Genomic DNA, 7329 nt, shown 5'->3' with positions numbered 1-7329 from the left:
CCAAATTCGACAAAACTCGATCAGCGTGAAGTCAAGACATTAAGAATGAAAAGGTGCCAAGGAATTTTTTATATCTCGAACGGTTTGGCCGTGGCGAGGAAACAAAATTATGGCGAGAAACATGAAACAGGATGTGTGTTATAACTTCAGCATACATTAACTGATCTTGATGAAACTTCAGCAGTGTTTTCGCTGTAAGAGACCGATCACATGGATGTGACTATTGTGAGTCAAAATTATAGCGCCACCAACTGGCAGCAGGAAGTGTGTCACTTTCAAAATGCTTTGAAACCAATCTCTTATTTTTAACCGATTTGCTTCAAACTTCATCTGTATAATGTAAATACACGGCAGATGTAGACCTGTGAATGAATTTTTGATATCTTTGATACTGTTGCCGTGGCAACGAATCAAACTTTAACATTCTTTTTTGATGCTTTTGGGACTCTTAGCATGCTTGAAATTGCTTGAAACTCAACAGATACATCACATTTATTAGCCAGTAGACATGTGCAACTATGGCAAAAGATTAAAGTAATGTCAAAAAAGTAAACACTAAAAGCCTCATATCTTCTAAAAATGTAATTATACATCATTTGTTTCTAAATTAAATTATACAAATATTATAACTTCCCCAATTTTTCCTTTTTTTCATTTAAGAATTATGTTTACGTTCAAAAACAGCCATAATTGTTGTAAAATTCATAAAAAAATAATAATCTGAGTCATACGTAGTGCTATACTGCCCTCTTGTGTTCAATATCAGGTAGGCCTATTGTGTATATTCCCACCGGTTAATCAACGTGTGACTCCGCTGGGACTTGGGAGCTTTTAAATCGCTTACTTAAAATCGAAAGTCGAAATACGGATGTCCGCACAAGACATTAATGGTGTGGAGTAGAGCGAGCATTTTAAATAAATTCCTATTAAGTAGGATTGAACTAAACAGAAAGAATGTTCACTCTGTTCTGCTGGTTCCTCGCTGGTGGATCATATGATTACTTTGTCATAATCTATGACAAAAATGCTATTATAAACCATATTAATAATAGATAATACACATTGCTCTTATTTTTGAAAAATACATTCATGAAAAACAAGATAACAAAAATCATAAAAAAAATATAGCCATGGCTGCTATAAATGTTTGAAATGCATAGGACAGATGTTTAATGACGCAGCAACATATAATTGAAAGGCAATTAATAATCTGTCATTACGTCACTGCATTATGATATTACGGCTCCGATACGGTGCAGCACAAAGCACTTATGTGCATCCCGAGCGGAGAATGATGTGCTTGAAGCCACATGAAGTTACAGCGCAGTGAATCCGTATTGAAAAGTTCAAAGCACAAAGGAAATACATATTTATGAACAGTGTATTATACATTATCTATCTATGCAATAGTTTATTGAGCCTTCTCTTTTAAAGGTTTTAAATTTCAGTTACTGTGTGCGTGAAGAACAATTATAGTGCTCTGACTCTAGTGTTGTGATCTAACCGACAGCGTCCGACACCCGGTAGAAAGTAACACGGTTAAGTTACAGCAATAAAGTCCAGCAAGAAAAAGTTTCTTCATTCGAAAATATAGACATTTAGACCTTTATCTTAAAGATCCAGTATAATAGGATTAACATTCAATCATCTTGAAGATCGTTTCATCATTGACTGTAACCGAATGTGACGTGCTGTTTGAATGCTGAATGGAGAATGACTGACAGGCGCAGAGAGGGAAAAGTTTGTGTTCTTGAATTTAATGACTTAAATATTAATTTCTATATCACATAATAGCTTCAGAACACTAATAATACAGTACACAAAAACTTTATGGTACTTTAGAAAGTTTTTGTGCCTTTGTGCCTAACATAGAATAGTATATATGCACAATATAGAATTTGAATCAGCCTCGTCAAAGATGGCAGTGTCAGAGCCGATACCGATCCTGAGTATCTAATCGGCGCACTTCTTTTCAACAGTCAAATTGAAATTGAAATTGAAATTGCTTGAAACTCAACAGATACATCACATTTATTAGCCAGTAGACATGTGCAACGTTTCAGAAACGGGCATAGTGCAAGGACTAAATAGCGCCACCTTTTGACAAAAGTGGGGTTGTTAGTTTTATCTACAGTTACAAAAATCGCTATATACATTGTACTCCTCAAGCCGGACAACTTTCTAATACATAGTCATTAGCTCGGACCAAGAGGAAGTCAGATATTTTGGTTTGAATATGGTGAGCCTCTCTCTGAGCCTACATCCCTGTATGGCAAGCCCTTTTAACATTTAAAAGCTAAGTTTGCCTGTCCGGAATTAATATTGTAGATATCAACAACGTCTTTCTGTCTATTCGTAATTACATTTTGGATAGTTTGTATTATCATTTAAGATATCTGTAACATAATTGTGACTAGTCGAAATGACAGAGTATGGCAAGCCGTTTTAACATTTAATCATAAAAGGGCCAAAGCCTTCGGCACCGCCACCCGGGTGCATTTAGGTAACTAAAGGAACCGGGGTTGCGGTGCCACCGGCTTGGGCCCGCCATCGCTGCTCGCAGCTATATTTCTTCTTTAGTATTATTATTATTTTGCTACCTTTTGGGCACTTTTGGGGCCCTTAACGTGCTCGAAAACTCTTGAAACTTTGCACACGGGTCAGAACCCGCGGCCATCAGAGCCGGGCTGAAGATGGTACCCGGGCGTGGCAGGGCAGCTCGTCAGCGCCCCCTGGAACGGGGTCCGAACACTTGGTCCATAACTCAAACACGCTTGTATGTAATAATATGAAACTCGGTACACACGTTGATCTCATCGTTTCATCTATACCTCGCGCTCTTACTTTTTACCCCGGCCCAACAGGAATTTGGCTATTGAGGTTTGTTTGTAAAACGCTCGCAATGGAATGTCAAATACTCCTCCTAGAGCTTTGATCCACATTCGACGAAACTCGGTCAGCGTGAAGTCAAGACATTGAGGATGAAAGTTTGCGAGGGGATTTTTTATATCTCGAACGGTTTGTCCGTGGCGAGGAAACGAAATCATGGCGAGAAACGTGAAACAGGAAGTGTGTTATAACTTCAGCATACATTAACTGATCTTGATGAAACTTCAGCAGTGTGTTCGCTGTAAGAGGACGATCACATGGATGTGACTATTGTGAGTCAAAGTTATAGCGCCACCAACTGGCAGCAGGAAGTGTGTCACTTTCAAAATGCTTAGATATCACCCTTTTATTTTTACCCGATTTGCTTCAAACTTCATATGTATAATGTAAACATACGGCAGATGTAGACCTGTGAATGGATTCTTGATATCTTTGAAACTGTTGCCGTGGCGACGCATCAAACTTTACCCTTCTTTTAGGATGCTTTTAGGATGCTTTTGAGACCCTTAGCATGCTTCAAATTGCATGAAACTCGACAGACACATCACATTTATTAGCCAGTAGACATGTGCAAAGTTGCAGAAACGGGCGTGGTAAGGGCTCAGTAGCGCCACCTTTTGACAAAAGTGGGGTGGTTAGTTTTAACTAGAGTTACAAAAATTGGTATGTATATTGTACTCCTCGAGCCGGACAACTTTCTAATTGACACTTATTAGCTAGGACCCACAGAAAGTCAGATATTTTTGTTTGAATATGGCCACTCTGAGCCTACATGTCTCTGTGTCTTTGGCTGGCTGGCTGGCTGTCTGTGTGTGTGTGTGTGTGTGTGTGCAGGGGGAGGGGGCTTAACCATTTCACTGCTGTGTGTATGACCTGCATAAAGAAAATACATTTCTCAAGCCTGGTATTTTTTAAATAAGTTTTTATTTTTATTTTTTATAAGTAAAGGCATATAACTAGTTTAATTGTAGTGAATTGACAATAGTTTTATATAATTAGTTTATTAATCAGATTAACTTGGTCAATAAACTTGGTCTGAAAATTTGGTCCATAAATCAAACACACTTGCATGTAATAATATGAAACTTGGTACACATATAGATCTCATCGTTTCATATATACTTCACACTCTTACTTTTTACCCCAGCCCAACAGGAAGTTGGCTATTTAGGGTTGTGTTTAAAACACATGCAATGGAATTTAAATTATTGCTCCTAGAGCACTGAACCAAATTCGACGAAACTCGATCAGCGTGAAGTCAAGACATTAAGGATGAAAAAGTGCCACGGGATTTTTTATATCTCGAACGTTTTGGCCGTGGCGAGGAAACGAAATTATGGCGAGAATCATGGAACAGGATGTGTGTTATAACTTCAGCATACATTAACTGATCTTGATGAAACTTCAGCAGTGTTTTCGCTGTAAGAGACCGATCACATGGATGTGACTATTGTGAGTCAAAGTTATAGCGCCACCAACTGGCAGCAGGAAGTGTGTCACTTTCAAAATGCTTTGAAATCACTCTCTTATTTTTAACCGATTTGCTTTAAACTTCATCTGTATAATGTAAATACACGGCAGATGTAGACCTGTGAATGAATTTTTGATATCTTTGATACTGTTGCCGTGGCAACGAAACAAACTTTAACATTATTTTTTTATGCTTTTGGGACTCTTAGCATGCTTGAAATTGCTTGAAACTCAACAGATACATCACATTTATTAGCCAATAGACATGTGCAACTATGGCAAACGATTAAAGTAATGTCAAAAAAGTAAACACTAAAAGCCTCATATCTTCTAAAAATGTAATTATACATCATTTGTTTCTAAATTAAATTATACAAATATTATAACTTCCCCAATTTTTCCTTTTTTTTCATTTAAGAATTGTGTTTACGTTCAAAAACAGCCAGAATTGTTGTAAAATTCATAAAAAAATAATAATCTGAGTCATACGTAGTGCTATACTGCCCTCTTGTGTTCAATATCAGGTAGACCTATTGTGTATATTCCCACCGGTTAATCAACGTGTGACTCCGCTGGGACTTGGGAGCTTTTAAATCGCTTACTTAAAACCGAAAGTCGAGATACGGATGTCCGCACAAGACATTAATGGTGTGGAGTAGAGCGAGCATTTTAAATAAATTCCTATTAAGTAGGATTGAACTAAACAGAAAGAATGTTCACTCTGTTCTGCTGGTTCCTCGCTGGTGGATCATATGATTACTTTGTCATAATCTATGACAAAAATGCTATTATAAACCATATTAATAATAGATAATACACATTGCTCTTATTTTTGAAAAATACATTCATGAAAAACAAGATAACAAAAATCATAAAAAAAAAATATAGCCATGGCTGCTATAAAGCAACATATAATTGAAAGGCAATTAATAATCTGTCATTACGTCACTGCATTATGATATTACGACTCCAATACGGTGCAGCACAAAGCACTTATGTGCATCCCGAGCGGAGAATGATGTGCTTGAAGCCACATGAAGTTACAGCGCATTGAGTCCGTATTGAAAAGTTCAAAGCACAAAGGAAATACATATTTATGAACAGTGTATTATACATTATCTATCTATGCAATAGTTTATTGAGCCTTTTCTTTTAAAGGTTTTAAATTTCAGTTACTGTGTGCGTGAAAAACAATTATAGTGCTCTGACTCTAGTGTTGTGATCTAACCGACAGCGTCCGACACCCGGTAGAAAGTAACACGATTAAGTTACAGCAATAAAGTCCAGCAAGAAAAAGTTTCTTCATTCGAAAATATAGACCTTTAGACCTTTATCTTAAAGATCCAGTATAATAGGATTAACATTGAATCATTGAAGATCGTTTCATCATTGACTGTAACCGAATGTGACGTGCTGTTTGAATGCTGAATGGAGAATGACTGACAGGCGCAGAGAGGGAAAAGTTTGTGTTCTTGAATTTAATGACTTAAATATTAATTTCTATATCACATAATAGCTTCAGAACACTAATAATACAGTACACAAAAACTTTATGGTACTTTAGAAAGTTTTTGTGCCTTTGTGCCTAACAGAATAGTATATGCACAATATAGAATTTGAATCAGCCTCGTCAAAGATGGCAGTGTCAGAGCCGATACCGATCCTGAGTATCTAATCGGCGCACTTCTTTTCAACAGTCAAATTGAAATTGAAATTGCTTGAAACTCAACAGATACATCACATTTATTAGCCAGTAGACATGTGCAAAGTTTCAGAAACGGGCAATGTGCAAGGACTAAATAGCGCCACCTTTTGACAAAAGTGGGGTTGTTAGTTTTATCTACAGTTACAAAAATCGGTATACATTGTACTCCTCAAGCCGGACAACTTTCTAATACATAGTCATTAGCTCGGACCAAGAGGAAGTCAGATATTTTGGTTTGAATATGGTGAGCCTCTCTCTGAGCCTACGTCCCTGTATGGCAAGCCCTTTTAACATTTAAAAGCTAAGTTTGCCTGTCCGGAATTAACATTGTAGATATCAACAACGTCTTTCTGTCTATTCGTAATTACATTTTGGATAGTTTGTATTATCATTTAAGACATCTGTAACATAATTGTGACTAGTCGAAATGACAGAGTATGGCAAGCCGTTTTAACATTTAATCATAAAAGGGCCAAAGCCTTCGGCACCGCTACCCGGGTGCCTTTAGGTAACTAAAGGAACCGGGGTTGCGGTGCCACCGGCTTGGGCCCGCCATCGCTGCTCGCAGCTATATTTAACTATTACTATTACTCAACTGTTTATCCTGACTTATTGATACAACGCCTTATTTCCATCTGTCACACAAGCGTTTCTAGCTAAGATGTATGGCAACGTACACAGTGACGTACCGACGTCGTTCCCTGGGCGCTCTAGTCAGTGGAAAAATAAACAGGTTCTGAAGCGGTTCACCAGTTGAACCAACTCCGAACCAACTTTGAACCAGCACCAGTTCTCAACCAGTACTTTTTGGGTGGAAAAGCGGTAATTGAGTCAAGAACTGGATTTAGTTGCTGACCCAGATAGCAAACTGACATTGAATCAACGTGGAAACGACGTCTCTCATGACATTGAAACAACGTTGATTTGCTCATCGAATTAACGTTGAACCAACGTCAGACGCGGCATTCTTCAAAGCTAAATGAAAATCGAAAATTGGTTTGCTTTCATAACGTTGAAACAACGCGTTGATTTCAAGTTGATTTTCCGTTAGTTTTGAAAGAATGACGCGTCTGACGTTGGTTCAACGTTAATTCGATGAGCAAAACAATGTCAGATCAACGTTGTTTCGATGTCATATTTCCACGTTGATTCAATGTCAGTCTGCTATCTGGGGAATTCTCTCACCAGTTCAGCGACAACGATGCCATTTTACACTCGCTAGAGAGCTTTGACAAAAGTTCACCAAATTTCTTCATGGATTCCGT

Source organism: Pimephales promelas, chromosome 7, assembly GCF_988280905.1.
Source record: "Pimephales promelas chromosome 7, fPimPro1.hap1.1, whole genome shotgun sequence".
NCBI lineage: Eukaryota > Metazoa > Chordata > Actinopteri > Cypriniformes > Leuciscidae > Pimephales > Pimephales promelas.
The sequence above is the reverse complement of the archived record's forward strand: the minus strand, read 5'-3'. Positions refer to the sequence as shown.